Source organism: Gorilla gorilla, chromosome 21 (genome assembly GCF_029281585.2).
Source record: "Gorilla gorilla gorilla isolate KB3781 chromosome 21, NHGRI_mGorGor1-v2.1_pri, whole genome shotgun sequence".
Classification (NCBI taxonomy): Eukaryota; Metazoa; Chordata; class Mammalia; order Primates; family Hominidae; genus Gorilla; species Gorilla gorilla.
In genome coordinates, this window is record NC_073245.2 from 2,807,808 (window position 1) to 2,824,805 (window position 16,998).

Sequence of the window (16,998 nt, forward strand, 5' to 3'; positions counted from 1 at the left end):
AAATTATACACTTCAAGTAACTAGAACATCAAAAAGAAACTAAACCCAAAATTCGTAGAAGGAAGGAAATAATAAAGCTCACAGCAGATATAAAGGAAACAGACACTAAAAAATATTTCAAAAGATAAATAAGACAAAGTGTAAAGGTAAAACTGACAAACCTTTAGCTAAACTAAGACAAAAGGAGAGAAAATTCAAATAAATAAAAGATGAAAAAGGAGACATTACAACTGATACACCACAGAAATAGAAGGGATTGTAAGACATTACTCATAACTATATGCCAACAAATTTGATAATGTAGAATAAAATGAATAAATTTCTGCACACATACAACTACCCAGATTAAATTGTGAGGAAATATAACATCTGAACACATCAATAATGAGTTTGGAAATTGAATCAATAATAAAACATCTTCCATCAAAACAACAACAACAACAACCAACACCCAGGACCTGATGTCTTCACTGCTGAATTCTACCAAACAGTTAAAGAATAACTACCAATTCTCCACAAACTTTTCCACAAAAGTAATGAGGAAGGAATACTTCCATACTCATCTTATGAGGCTCGCAATATCCTGATTCTAAAACCAGACAAAGACACGCACAAAATGAAAATAACGGGCCAATATTCCTGAAGAACATAGATACAAAAATTCTCAACAAGATACAAGTGAACTGACTTCGACAGCACACTAAAAAGAGTATTCACTATAATCAAGTGGGATTCATCCCAGGGATGAAAGGATGGCTTAACATGCACAAATCAGTAAATATGATACACCACCACAATAGAAAGAAAAACAAAAACCATGTGATCATTTCAACAGATGCAAAAAGAACACTTGACAAAAGTCAACATTCGTTTATGATAAAAACTGTCAAGAAAGTAGGTATAGGAGTGTACCTCAACGCAGTAAAGGCCATATGTGACAAACCCACAGCTAACATCTTATTTATGGTGAATAGTTAAATGCTTTTCCTCTATGATATGGAGGAAGACAAGGATGTCAACTTCTACCACTTCTATTTAGCATAGTACTGGAGGTCAGAGCCAGAGCAATTAGACAAAAGAAATAAATAAGAGGGATCCAAACTGGAAAGAAGGAAGTCAGATTGTTTCTGTTTGTAGAAAATGTGATCTCACATACATATGTATACATCTATATATATGATCATATAGATATATATGATCTCTCTCTCTTTAGGGTTCTTTCTATATATACTTATATAGAGTGAGAACCCTAAAGACTTGACCAAAAACTACTAGAAATCATAAATAAATTCAGTAAAGTTGTAGTATACAAAATCAACACAGAAAATTCAGTGGTGTTTCTATACACTAATAGTGAACTATCTGAAAAAGTCATCAAGAAAGGAATTCCATTTACAATAGCTACCAAGAAATCTGCAGATAAATTTAATCAAGGTCGTGAAAGATCTCTTCAATGAAAACTATAACACACTGATGGAAAAATTTACGATACACAAAAAATGGACACTATATACTCATGGAATGGAAGAATTGAAACTATTGAAATGACCATACTAACAAAATGTCCTACAGATTCAATGCAATCCCTATCAAAATAACAATGAAATTCTTCACAGAAATAGAAAAAAATACCCTAAAATTTGTATGAAACCAGAAAAGACCCCAAATAACCAAAGCAATCTTGTGCAAAAATAACAAAGCTGGAGGCACCACACTACCTGACTTCAAAATATACTACAAAGCCATAGTAAGCAAAACAGCATGGCACTGCCATAAAGCAAACACATAGACCAATGGAAGAGAATATACAGCTCAGAAATAAATTCTCATACCTAAAGTCAACTGATTTTCAAAAAAGGAGTCAAGAGCACACACAGGGGTAAAGACAGTGTCTTCATTAAATGGTACTGAGAAGATTGGATATCTATATGTGGGATAATGAAATCAGACCCCTATCTTTTACCTTATACAAAAATCAACTCAAATGCGATTAAAGACCTAAAGGTAAGATTGAAAACTATGAAAAACTACTAGAAGATAACATGTGGGAAATTCTCTATAACTTTGGGTTGTACAAGGATTTTTTAAATGAGACGTCAAAAGCACAGGCAACAAAAGCAAAAATAGATAAATGGGGTTTCATCAAACTAAAATGCTTTTGCACAGCAAAGGAAACTTAACAGAGTGAAAAAACAACTTACAGAATGGGATACAATATTTGCAAACTATACATCTGCTAAGGAGTTAATGCCCAGATTATATAAGAAACTTAAACAACTCAACAGCAAAAACATAAATAACTTATTTAAAAATGGGCAAAACTGGGAGGCTGAGGCAGGTGGATTGCCTGAGGTCAGGAGTTTGAGACCAGCCTGACCAATATGGTGAAATCATTTCTCTACTAAAAATACAAAAATTTAGCCAAACATGATGGCGTGTGCCTGTAACCCCGGCTACTCAGCAGGCTGAGGCAGGAGAATTGCTTGAACCAGGGAGATGGAGGTTGCCGTGAGCCCCGATTGCACCACTGTACTCCAGCTTGGGCAACAGAGCAAGACTCCTTCCCAAAAAAAAAAAAAAAAAAGGACAAAATAAACTAAAAGACCTGCCACAAGAGAAAATATAGAAATGGTCAAGACGAATATATAATAAAATCATGTTCAACATCACTAACCATCAGGGAAATGCAAATCAAAACCACAATGAGATACCAGTTCACCCATTAGAATGGCTATTACCAAAAAGGTAAAAGATAACAAGAGTTGGCAAGGAAGTGGAGAAAAGGGAACACTTACACACTGTTGATGGGGTTGTAAACTAGTACAACCATTAAGCAAAACTTTATGGAAATTCGCTAAAAAATAAAAAAAAAAACAAAAAAACAATCATTCGATCACATAACCCAGCAATCCCACTACTGGGTATACATCCATAGGAAATGAAATCATTGTGTTTGAAAAATATCTGCACTCTTATGTTTACTGTAGCACTATTTCTAATAATCAGATATGGAATCAATCTATGTGTCTAAAAACAAACAAGTGAATTATATATATACAATATATATTATGTATATTATATATAATATATATTATGTATATTAATTATATATAATATATATTATGTATATTATATATAATATATATTATGTATATTATATATAATATATATTATGTATATTATATATAATATATATTATACATAATATATATTATATATATAATATATACTATGTATATTATATATAATATATATTAAGTATATTATATAATATATATGATGTATAATATATATAATATATTATGTATATTATATATAATATATATTATGTATATTATATATAATATATATTATGTATACTATACATAATATGTCATGTATATTATATACATAATATATATGTATATAATATACATGACATATTATGTATATTATATATAATATATAACGTATAATATATATACATACATATATAATACATATATACATATATAATATACATATCGTATATTATGTATAATATACATAACGTATATTATGTATAATATACATAACGTATATTATGTATAATATACATAACGTATATTATGTATATTATATATATTACGTATAATATATATTATTATATGTATAATTACATATAATTATAATTATAATTATATATAATTTTATGTGTAATTATAATTATACATAAAATTAATTATATATATATATATGTATATGGACACACACACAATGAACTACTATTCAGCCATAAAAAAAGAATGAAATTCTGCCAGTTGCAACAACATGGATGACCCTGCAGGATACAATGTTAAGTGAAATAAGCCAGACACGGAAAGCAAATACCGCATGATCTCTCTCATATGTGGAATCTTAAAAAAAAATGTTAATAGAGAAGTAGAGTAGAATAGTGGTTACCAAACAGTGAGGAAGAAGTGGGGAGGGCAAAATGGAGATAGATTGGTTAACAGTTATGAAATCACAATTATATAGGAAGAATAAGTTGAAGTGTTCTTTGCAAAGCAGGGTGACTATAGTTAGTAAAGTATTGTATATTACAAAGTATCTAGAAGAAAGGATTTTGAAATTTCTTATGAAAAAGAAATGATGAATGCATGAGGTAATTAATACACTAAGTATCCTTATTGGATCATTAGACAACATACATATTCATTGAAACATCAAATTGTATCCTATAAATCTATATAATTACAATGTGAAATTTTTTAAAAAATAAATTAATGAATTAAATAACAATTTTAAAATGTTCTCAATCACCAACACAAAGTTTAGGAGCTTTGTTCTTGACTCAGCCTTAAGACTGAAAACTAATGTGTTAGAAATATTTGTAGATCCTCTCAATTTTGAAAGAATCCTAGCTAAACTACTGAAACATAAAATATATTCTATGTAATATGCTCTTAGGTATATTCTTAGGTGAACTCTGCTTTTAGATGAAGCTTATAAAAAGGAAAAACGATTCTGAAATAAAATTTTAAAGTATTTGGAAAATTACAGCTTAATCTATTAAAGACAAATTTTCTATACAGTAACCTTTTTATATGCTTTTGAAATGGGATATACAATTATTTTCCCTGATGTGAAACAAAATATAGAAAGTTGGCATTTTATCTAAGAAGTTAACTTAGGAAGAAAGAGTGAGAGGCAGTGGAATGAGGGAAGAAAGGAAGGCTGATGATGGGATACCTTATCAAGTTGCCTAATGCTGTATTGGAACCTAATAGGCCTTCTAAGGAGTTTTATTACATAATGCAAGACTCCTCAATCTGGGAGGAGGAAAGGGCTTTATTTTTGAGTGGTCACAGGTTGCCCCATGGGCATAAACTCTACCAAGCTTCTAGGTTACACCTACATGAGCATCCCACCTGCTTAAGTGAGAGCAGCCACAAACTGTGGGCCATTCCAGGTAAGTGTCATATCACACCTGCACCAACTAGTCAAAGCCTGGGTCAAAGCCTGTGCAGAACTGATTGCTACAGCAGAGGCTAAAATAAGAAATGGGGCTAAGAGAATGAAAAGCAGTGCCCATATGTATCCAAAAACAGGTTGAAGATATCTTTAGGAAGGAACAGATAATTTTTTTTATTCATACAATAACAGATGCATATGAACTCCTCGAGTAGTCACCCATTCCTGTCAGCCCTTGGGCTTCATAACTAAATCATTCTTCCTTTGTAATCCAGTCCCACATTTTCAGCTATCTCTCTATGTTTATTATCTTAAATATTTCTTTGCTCTATACTCTTCCCCTAGTCTTCAACCAATTTCTTTCTTTATTGTCCCAACCCACAGACTGTTATTTCCACTTCGATGTCCCATAGAAGCTTCAAGGGTTTGAAATACCTAAAAAAAACTCATCTTTCTCCCTAAAACTCCCTCTCCTTCTCCCACTTCAAAATTTCAACTAATGGCTCCCCCTGTTATTCCCACCAGAATCCTGAATGATCCGTTTCTCCTCATTCACTCCATACATGTAAATCTCATTAACGTTACTTTCTAGATATTTCATGAATCCTTTCCATTCATTCTGTACTAGAAAGTGTTCCCAGTTTAGACCCTGGTGGTTGGTGGCCTGTTACCGAGGCGCTCTCTCTCTCTCTCTCTCTGTGGGTGTGGGTGTGTGTGTGTGTGTCCTGAGAATTTATTTACTTCTGGTTTTTGTTTGTTTTTTAGTATACAGAATCTACAGGGAACTTAAATCAAATAGAAAAAAAATAACCCAATTAAAAAATGGGCAAAGGACATGAACAAACACTTCTCAAAAGAACATATACAAATGGCCAGCAAATACACGAAAAAAAAAATGCTTAGAATCACTAATCATCAGAAAAATGCAAATCAAAACACAATGAGATACCATTTCATACCGGTTGGAATGGCTATTACTAAAAAGTCAAAATACAACAGATGCCAGCAGGGCTGTAGACAAGAGGAAGTGTCTGTATATTTTTAGCTATAGCCCTACTTCAAACGTGTCCCCCTTACAGCCAAAAGAGCGGCCTATCTAAAGGACTGTTCTGATCAGCTCACTTACCTGACTGAAACCTTCAGTGACTCCCATGGCCTGCAGGTCAATGCACTAATTCATGACTATAACATCTGAGATATCCTTGATCTGGCTACTGGTCTAGCCCTCTCTGACTCACGCTTTATAAACCATGCATTCTGGAACTTTTTAGTTGTTTCCCACATCAGCATGCTACTTCCCATCCATGTAGATTTGCAGAGACCTCCTCATCTTTTTAATTCCCAGTTCCCACTCTCAACATGGGCCATCTCCTACCCACACTTCAAAACCTAAGCAAAACAACACCTTCCGTGACACCTCCATGCTGAGTCAGATGCCATCCGCTTTGTATTGTAGTTCTTTGCTTGTGTGCCTTTGTCTCACTTTGTTCTCTTTAAAATAAACTCCATGAGGACAATGATCACCTGCTATTTGTGTTAATATCTGCACCAAGTGGCATAGTGTCTGGAGTATAGTAGGATCTATTTTCAAGGAACAAAAGATTATATCTATACCAATAGACATGAATTAGCGCTTTTTTTAAAAGATAAGCTCCCTTTGAACTAAGTCAATGTTTACAAGAAGAGTTATACTAAAAGGTTCACTTTTGCTGCTTACGTTTCATTTATTTCAGGCAATTAATTCATTGTTATTGGTAAATCGATACTTTTTATTGATACTGAAAAGAGAGAAATAAACTAATGACTATCTCTGTTAGAGTAGATTTGTTCATATCTATCAGTAAAATGTTAATTATCTGAAAGTCAATAATAAAACATAAACTGTGATCTTAAATGTTTTTTAGGGGCTCAAAAATAATTAGAATTCATGTCAGCATATAAAAAAAGATCAGAGTATTTTTAAGATATGATAAAATTTTATTTTAGTTTCTTAGGGATTTTTGTGACCTTATAGAGTTCAACTAATTATAATTTTAAAAATAGGATTGATAGAGTTTTAGAATTAGAAACAATTTATAGATTATTTTATTTTTCTTTTGAGGAACCAGGTCATCAGAAGATCAAGGAACACCTATAATGTCACTAGATCCTAATTTAATTTAAATTTTAGAATCCAGGTATTCTAACTCCTGTCTTGATACTATTTCTACTTCATTATGTTGCTTCCCAGGGCTTTAAAAAATAAAAGCTGGGAAATTACATTTGCTTTGCATATACAGCACCAATTATCAAATTCAGCATAAAAGCATAACATGTATACATCAAAAAGAAAACATAAAAACTTCATATTAAAAGCATCTCAAAACAATTGAATATAATAGGGAAACCTTATACAAATGCAACACTCCCCCATTAATAAAAAGAAACCAATTGGAGAAAAAAGAAATTCAATATAAACATGTTGGAATATAACCTAATTCATTTTAATCCAATGCTTCAAATTGAAAAAAGTTAGCACTAATGTTATTTTCCTTCATCATTACAATCTTGCTTTTCATTACATTATGCTATGTTTTGTATTAAACATAAAATCAATTTTTCACCTTAGCACATGCTAGAAATACAGTCACCATGTTGGAAATCAGTAGAAAGTGTCTTTGTTTCTACTTTTTTTTTTCTCTGAAAAAGCTTTGGGAAAAAAAATCATTTACAATATTTAATTTTAATAACTTAAAGAATGTAATTGATTTTTGTTTGTTTTTGACATGGAGTTTCACTCTTGTCACTCAGGCTGGAGTACAATGGCATGATCTCGGCTCACTGTAACCTCCACCTCCCAGGTTCAAATGATTTTTCTGTCTCAGCCTCCCGAGTAGCTGGGATGACAGGCACTCGCCACCACACCTGGCTAATTTTTGTATTTTTAGTAGAGATGGGGTTTCATCATGTTGGCCAGGCTGGTCTCAAACTCCTGACCTCAGGCGATCCGCCCCCCTTGGCCTCCCAAAGAGCTGGGACTACAGGCGTGAGCCACCGCGCCCAGCCAATTGAATAGTTTTTAACTCAGAGGATAAATGCTTGAGGGGATGGAAAGCCCATTCCTCATGATGTGATTATTTCACACTGCATGCCTGTATCAAAACATCTCATGTACCCCACAAATATATAAACCTCCTATGTACCCACAAAAATTTTATAAAATAATGAAAATATTTTAAAACTAAAAAAAATTGTTTTTTAATTAAGCAACTTTATTTAAATAAAATCATTCTTCCTCATCCTCAGTCCTGGGATCTACCAGAAAGAATTAGCAACATCTTAAAGATGACAAAGTGTTAAAGATAAGCTGCTATTAAGTAAAAGTGTGAAGTGTGGAGGGGACAAGCTGGATGCCTGAACCATTTTGTTCTATCTTTAGGACAGTGAAAGAGCAAGAAGCAGGGATGGGGTGGGGGACACATATTCTGTTGAGCATTGTCACCACTATATTCACTGAAATTCATCTGCATGCTTGTATGTATACTTTTGATTCGCCTGATACACTGAAAATTATATGAAATTGTTCTCTATTCTTTAGATAATTATAATCTAAGTGCTAATATGAAGCTTAGAATTTATATGAAATATTTATGCCCACAACAAGACATTTCAGCTATTTCCTAGATAATAATCTCACTTCACCCTGCACAAAACAGGCACATGATCATGTCACTCTGACCTGGTTTGAGTCCAAGGAGGCTTTTGTTTTTAAAATAATTTAGGTTAGTAGTTAAAATATGAACTTTGGGCCAGGAGTGGTGGCTCATGCCTATAATCCCAGCACTTCGGGAGGCTGAGGCGTGTGGATGACTTGAAGTCAGGAGTTGGAGACTGGCCTGGCCAACATGCTGAAACCCCATCTCTACTAAAAAAAAAAAAAATACAAAAATTAGCTGGGTGTGGGGGGAGGCACCTATAATCCGAGCTACTTGGGAGACTGAGGGGGAGAATTGCTTGAGCCTGGGAAGTGGAGGTTGCAGTGAGCAGAGATAATACCACTACACTCCAAAACAAACAACAAACAAAAAAATTCTAGAGTCACACTGAAAATCTTAACAACCTGCTTCTACTACTCATTTTTTTAATTTTTATTTTGACCTGATTTTAGATTGATAGTAAAATGCACAAATAACACAAAGTGCCCCCTATGTCCCTCACCCTACTTCCCCTACTACTAACATTTTCAGAGCCATCCTTATTTTCTCTATAAAAGAGCAGAATTCTCCTTTTAGAGATTTGGAAAGATTATTAAAAGATAAGTTACAAAATACAGTACCTGACACGTATAAAATATTAAATAAATATTAGCCATGCTTAATTATTTTGTTTTAAGTCTATATGAGTCAAGTTTTAGTAGAAATATGGGCTAGAAAAAAAAAACAGAAAGCGGGACTCTGTGATCCGACTTGGGCTTATAGAACAGACTGTACTAGTTTGTTCTCATGCTGCTAATAAAGTCCTACCCAAGACCGGGTAATTTATAAAGGAAAGAGGTTTAATGAACTCACAATTCCACATGGCTGGGGAGGCCTCACAGTCACGGCAGAAGGCAAAAAAAGAAGCAAAGGCACATCTTAAATGGTAGCAGAGAAGAAAGCTTGTGTAGGGAAACTCCCATTTTAAAAGCATCAGATCTCGTGAGACTTATTCGCTACCAGGAGAACAGTAGGGGGAACCCGCCCCTATGATTCAATTATCTCCACCTGACTCCATCCTTGACATGCGGGGATAATTACAATCAAGGTGAGATTCGGCCGGAGACACAGCCGAATCATATCAATGACTAATGAGAGTTATGTCCAGAACCTAATGAAAACCTGTCTGAGGCCACATTCCCTGTAAAGCAGATTTGAGATAGAGATTTGTGTAGAGAACATTTAACTGGGTAAAATCCTAGGAACCAACAACTGTGGCGAAAAAACTGAATTGGATAAAGGGAGTTGAGATGTGAGGCAGTCACAACAAATACCTCAGCTAATCTCAAGGGGGAGCTGAGAAGCTGGGGTGACCCTTCAGAGTTGCCCTAAATTGAGGCAGGAGTATGGAGTTTTAATACCTTTCACTGACCATTCTTCAGATACGAGTTGTCCCCAAGGATGGACATCAGCTTGACAAGTTATTAATTAGATCTCCTGAGAATAAATTCTAGAGAGAATCAGCTGAGAGGCATGAATTGCCAACACTCCCAATAGCTGGGCAAACTTCAGTTTTGAGGGAGGATTTGGGTCACACACAAAAGTCTCCACAACCAATTATTCATGGGAAATTCTATGTAGGCAGAGCTATTTCATGGCCAGTTAATCAAAACTACATAATCTATTTGGTTAAGCAAAAGAAATTAAAAAGATAAAATAAAATCTATATATTAACACTCAAAAGTTTTTAATGCATTTGCCTTGCATTTCTTGTGTTTTGCCTTCCATTTCAAATGTTTTGCCTTGCATTTGTTTATTTGCTTTTAAGAACCTTTAGAGAACAATAATTACCAATATAATATGGAGTAGCACAGCATAGACGAGGGAAGATAACTCTCTCCCTTTTCCCAGAACCTGGAACAGCTAAAGATCCTAAGCATTGTCAGCTTTGGTATCTGACATAGTTTGGATGTTTGTCCCCTTCAAATCTCACGTTAAAATGTGATCCCCAATGTTGGAGATAGATGCCTCCTGAATGGCTTGGTGCTGTCCTCTTGGTAATGAATGAGTTCTTACCCTGTGAGTTCATGCGATATCTGGTTGTTTAAAAGAGACTGACACCTCCTCCCTGTCTCTCTTGCTTCCTCTCTCACCATGTGATATGCTGGTTTCCCTTCACCTTCCACCATGATTGGAAGGTTCCTGAGGCCCTCCCTGGAAGCAGGTGCCAGTACTATGCTTCATGTACAGCCTTCAGAACAAGGAGCCAAATAAACCTCATTTCTTTATAAATTACCCAGCCTCAGGTATTTCTTTATAACAATGCAAATGGGCTAACAGAGTATCATTCATGGACAGTGAGTGTATTAGTCAATTTTCATGCTGCTGATAAAGACATACCCAAGACTGGGTAATTTATAAAGAGAAAGAGGTTTAATGAATTCACATATCTGCACCGCTACCTGTATAAATATGGAAATATCTTCACCGCTACCTGTACAAACATGGAAATATCTACACTGCTACCTGTATAAACATGGAAATATCTACACCGCTATCTGTATAAACATGGAAATAACTACACCGCTATCTCTATAAATATAGAAATATCTACACCGCTGTCTCTATAAACATGGAAATATCTACCACGCTATCTGTAGAAACATGGAAATATCTACACCGCTATCTCTATAAACATGGAAATATCTACAGCACTATCTGTATAAACATGGAAACATCCACACCGCTATCTGTATAGACATGAAAATATCTACACCGCTATCTGTATAAACATGGAAATATCTACACCGCTATCGGTATAAACATCCGTACTTGCTCTTAATTTATACCCAAGGCTGGGATGTTTCATATGATAAAAAGACCAAATACAGAATTAGTCTATATTTGGTCTGGCAATTGATCTCTGCAATAATCAAACCTCAAAGACAATCAAACCTGAAATCTAAGCTACATATTAAATAGCTTGGTTTTTAGGTTGCACGTTGCTGTGTATGCTGGCTTCATAGAAAATGCAAGTAGCAATGGCCATTTTTTAATAGTCATTAGCCTTGAAGCTCTCCTAGTTTTGAATCACATAGAAATAGAAATCAAATCTCACTAGATTTTTTTTTTTTTTGAAACAGGGTCTGGCTTCTTTGCCCAGGCTGAAGAGCAGGGCATGATCTTGGCTCACACCTCTGCCTCTCGGACTCAAGTCATCCTCCCACCTCAGCCTTGGAGTAGCTGGGACCACAGGCATGTGCCACCATATCCAGCTAATATTTTTATTTTTGTACAAATGGGGTTTGTCATCTTTCCCAGGCAGGCCTCAAACTCCAAGACTCAAGCAATCCACCTGCCTTGAATTCCCAAAGTACTGGGTTTACAGGTGACAGCCACTACGCCCAGCAACTAAACTTCTAAAAATCAATTTTACATAAAATTATCTAAGCGTGCAAGGAAAGATAAGAAGCCTAAGGAACCAGTGAGTTGAAGAATAAATGCAGTTTAAATCATACATGTAAACAACATTATGTGATGTGGTAGGAATCATCTAGCATGCTTTAAAGCATGAGTAAAAAGTCTTTTCTTAGAAAACTGGATCTTAGTTTAGGATATCTTTAGATAAGAGTATGAAAAGTCATATCATATTGATAAGTAAAGTGCTTCCTTTGGCTAATTTTAAGGATAGGACATTTACTTTCATATAATTCATAGGAATCTTAGACTTAAAAATAAAATTTCCCTTCTCAAATCCTTACTTTCATACATTTTTTGCATTTCTTTCACTTTTGTGTTAATGGCCTATGTCTCAACATATTCTATTAAGCCTTCTGGAAACACATACTTTGTTTCCAGCCTCTTCAGAGAACCATCACTCCACTTCCTAGGCTTCTGAAGAAGCAGACCCAAGCTTATAGTTATTACATATTTCTAAATCTAGGTGACCAAGAAAAATTGATACTTTTCCCATCATACCTTTAAGTTAATAATCAGGTGTATGCTGAGAGGTAAAGACCCAAGAGTGTTGGTTGTCTAATTGTGCAGCTGTATAAACAAATCTTAATGCTTGAAAATATTCAAAGGTTATTCTCACGTTGATTGTTGGTAACTATGTGTAACAACATGAAAAGAAAAAAAAATCAAAGAATTACGTCTGAGGATAATACACAATCTCTAAGGGTAAGAAGAGCAACAAAAATTCTGCTTCAATTACCACTGAAATAATATATTTATCCTGTAAAATCTATGGTGGCTGGTTGTAAAAATTAGGCATTAGCAAACTGATAAAGACTTTTTAATGAAAACATTATGAAACATAGCTTTTAAAAAGTTAAATACACCCACACCAGTTTTTCACATTCTTTGGCCTGCTTTAATGCTGCCATTAAATAATTGATTTAGTTGTGACATAGATCCTATGTTCCATTGAGTCTACCATTCATAAAGATGCAATGTAAGGTAACAAAAATATAAATTGTGTGTGTGTGGGGGGAGAAGTCAAGAGTATTTTTATGTGACAGAAGTTAAGTTGTTATCAGTGTAAAATAGTCTGTTACAAATACAGGACTCTGTATGTTAGTTTCACTAACCAGAAAGAAATAAATTACAGCAGATACACACACACACACCAAAAAAGGGAAAAGAAACAAAGCTTAGCACCACAGAAAACCACCAAACTAGAGAGATAAACAATAAGAAAGGAAGAAGTGAACAAGTAATCTAAAAAACAAGTAATGAAATGGTAGAAGGAAGTCCTAATTTATCAATAATAAACTTCAATAGAAGTGGATTAAACTCTAGTTAAAAGATATAAAGTGGATGAATGGATTCAGATAGCAAAACCCACCTATATGCTGCCTACATGATACTTACCTCACTATTAAAGATAAATAGACTGAAAGTGAAGAGATGGAAAAATATATTTTATGCAAACAAATGAAAAGCAAGCAGGAGTAGCCACAGTCATGTCATATTTTAAAAGGCTTTAAATAAAAAAACTATATAAAAAAAGAATGTCGCTGTATAATGAAATGATAAAAGGCCCAATTCAATAAGAGGACATAACATATATATTACTTAGGTGTAACTATATATGTACCCAACACCAGAACAACCAGATATATAAAGCAAATATTAGATTTAAAGGTAGAGATTGACTGCAATACAATATTAGTAGGAAATTTCAACACTCCACTTTAAAAATGGACAGATTATATGAAGAGAAAATCAACCAAAAAATGACAGACTCAAACTATACCATAGACCAAATGGACCTAGCAGGTAAAGAAGATCTCACCTGATATGGTTTGGCTGTATATCCCCACCGAAATCTCATCTTGATTATAGCTCCCATAATTCATACATGTTGTGGGAGGGAACCAGTGGGAGATAATTGAATCATGGGGGCGGTTTCCCCCATACTGTTCTTGTGGTAGTGAATACGTCTAACAAGATCTGATGGTTTTATAAGGGGGAACCCTTTCACTTGGTTCTCAATTCTATTTTGTTTGCTACCATGTAAGATGTGCCTTTCGCCTTCCATCATGATTGGGAGACCTCCCCAGCCACGTGGAACTATGAGTCCACTAAACCTCTTTTTCTCTGTAAATTACCCAGTCTCGGGTATGTCTTTATCAGCAGTATGAAAACAGACTAATACATCATCCAACAGCTGCAGAATACAAATTATTCTCAACTGTACACCAAACATTCTCTAGGACCAATCATACATTATGACACATAATAAGTCTTAACAAACTTAAGAAGACAGATATCATATGAAGTATCTTTTCTGATTACAGTGATATAAAGCCAGAAATCAACAACAGGAAAGCCCTTGGAAATTTTATAAAAACATGGAAATTAAATAGCATGCACCCAAGAAATCAATAGGTCTCATTAAGACATTAATAGGAAAATTTCAAAAGTCGCTGAGACAAGTAAGAATGAAAATCCAACATACCCAAACCTATGGAACATAGCAAAAGCAGTTCTAAGAGGGAAATTTATAGCAATAAAAGCCTACACCAAAAATGAAGAAAGATTTTCAAATCACAAAGCAAAATTATACACTTCAAGTAACTAGAACATCAAAAACAAACTAAACCCAAAATTGGTAGAAGGAAGGAAATAATAAAGCTCACAGCAGATATAAAGGAAACAGACACTAAAAAATATTTCAAAAGATAAATAAGACAAAGTGTAAAGGTAAAACTGACAAACCTTTAGCTAAACTAAGACAAAAGGAGAGAAAATTCAAATAAATAAAAGATGAAAAAGGAGACATTACAACTGATACACCACAGAAATAGAAGGGATTGTAAGACATTACTCATAACTATATGCCAACAAATTTGATAATGTAGAATAAAATGAATAAATTTCTGCACACATACAACTACCCAGATTAAATTGTGAGGAAATATAACATCTGAACACATCAATAATGAGTTTGGAAATTGAATCAATAATAAAACATCTTCCATCAAAACAACAACAACAACAACCAACACCCAGGACCTGATGTCTTCACTGCTGAATTCTACCAAACAGTTAAAGAATAACTACCAATTCTCCACAAACTTTTCCACAAAAGTAATGAGGAAGGAATACTTCCATACTCATCTTATGCGGCTCGCAATATCCTGATTCTAAAACCAGACAAAGACATGCACAAAATGAAAATAACAGGCCAATATTCCTGAAGAACATAGATACAAAAATTCTCAACAAGATACAAGTGAACTGACTTCGACAGCACACTAAAAAGAGTATTCACTATAATCAAGTGGGATTCATCCCAGGGATGAAAGGATGGCTTAACATGCACAAATCAGTAAATATGATACACCACCACAATAGAAAGAAAAACAAAAACCATGTGATCATTTCAACAGATGCAAAAAGAACACTTGACAAAAGTCAACATTCGTTTATGATAAAAACTGTCAAGAAAGTAGGTATAGGAGTGTACCTCAACGCAGTAAAGGCCATATGTGACAAACCCACAGCTAACATCTTATTTATGGTGAATAGTTAAATGCTTTTCCTCTATGATATGGAGGAAGACAAGGATGTCAACTTCTACCACTTCTATTTAGCATAGTACTGGAGGTCAGAGCCAGAGCAATTAGACAAAAGAAATAAATAAGAGGGATCCAAACTGGAAAGAAGGAAGTCAGATTGTTTCTGTTTGTAGAAAATGTGATCTCACATACATATGTATACATCTATATATATGATCATATAGATATATATGATCTCTCTCTCTTTAGGGTTCTTTCTATATATACTTATATAGAGTGAGAACCCTAAAGACTTGACCAAAAACTACTAGAAATCATAAATAAATTCAGTAAAGTTGTAGTATACAAAATCAACACAGAAAATTCAGTGGTGTTTCTATACACTAATAGTGAACTATCTGAAAAAGTCATCAAGAAAGGAATTCCATTTACAATAGCTACCAAGAAATCTGCAGATAAATTTAATCAAGGTCATGAAAGATCTCTTCAATGAAAACAATAACACACTGATGGAAAAATTTACGATACACAAAAAATGGACACTATATACTCATGGAATGGAAGAATTGATACTATTGAAATGACCATACTAACAAAATGTCCTACAGATTCAATGCAATCCCTATCAAAATAACAATGAAATTCTTCACAGAAATAGAAAAAAATACCCTAAAATTTGTATGAAACCAGAAAAGACCCCAAATAACCAAAGCAATCCTGTGCAAAAATAACAAAGCTGGAGGCACCACACTACCTGACTTCAAAATATACTACAAAGCCATAGTAAGCAAAACAGCATGGCACTGCCATAAAGCAAACACATAGACCAATGGAAGAGAATATACAGCTCAGAAATAAATTCTCATACCTAAAGTCAACTGATTTTCAAAAAAGGAGTCAAGAGCACACACAGGGGTAAAGACAGTGTCTTCATTAAATGGTACTGAGAAGATTGGATATCTATATGTGGGATAATGAAATCAGACCCCTATCTTTTACCTTATACAAAATCAACTCAAATGCGATTAAAGACCTAAAGGTAAGATTGAAAACTATGAAAAACTACTAGAAGATAACATGTGGGAAATTCTCTATAACTTTGGGTTGTACAAGGATTTTTTAAATGAGACGTCAAAAGCACAGGCAACAAAAGCAAAAATAGATAAATGGGGTTTCATCAAACTAAAATGCTTTTGCACAGCAAAGGAAACTTAACAGAGTGAAAAAACAACTTACAGAATGGGATACAATATTTGCAAACTATACATCTGCTAAGGAGTTAATGCCCAGATTATATAAGAAACTTAAACAACTCAACAGCAAAAACATAAGAAACTTATTTAAAAATGGGCAAAACTGGGAGG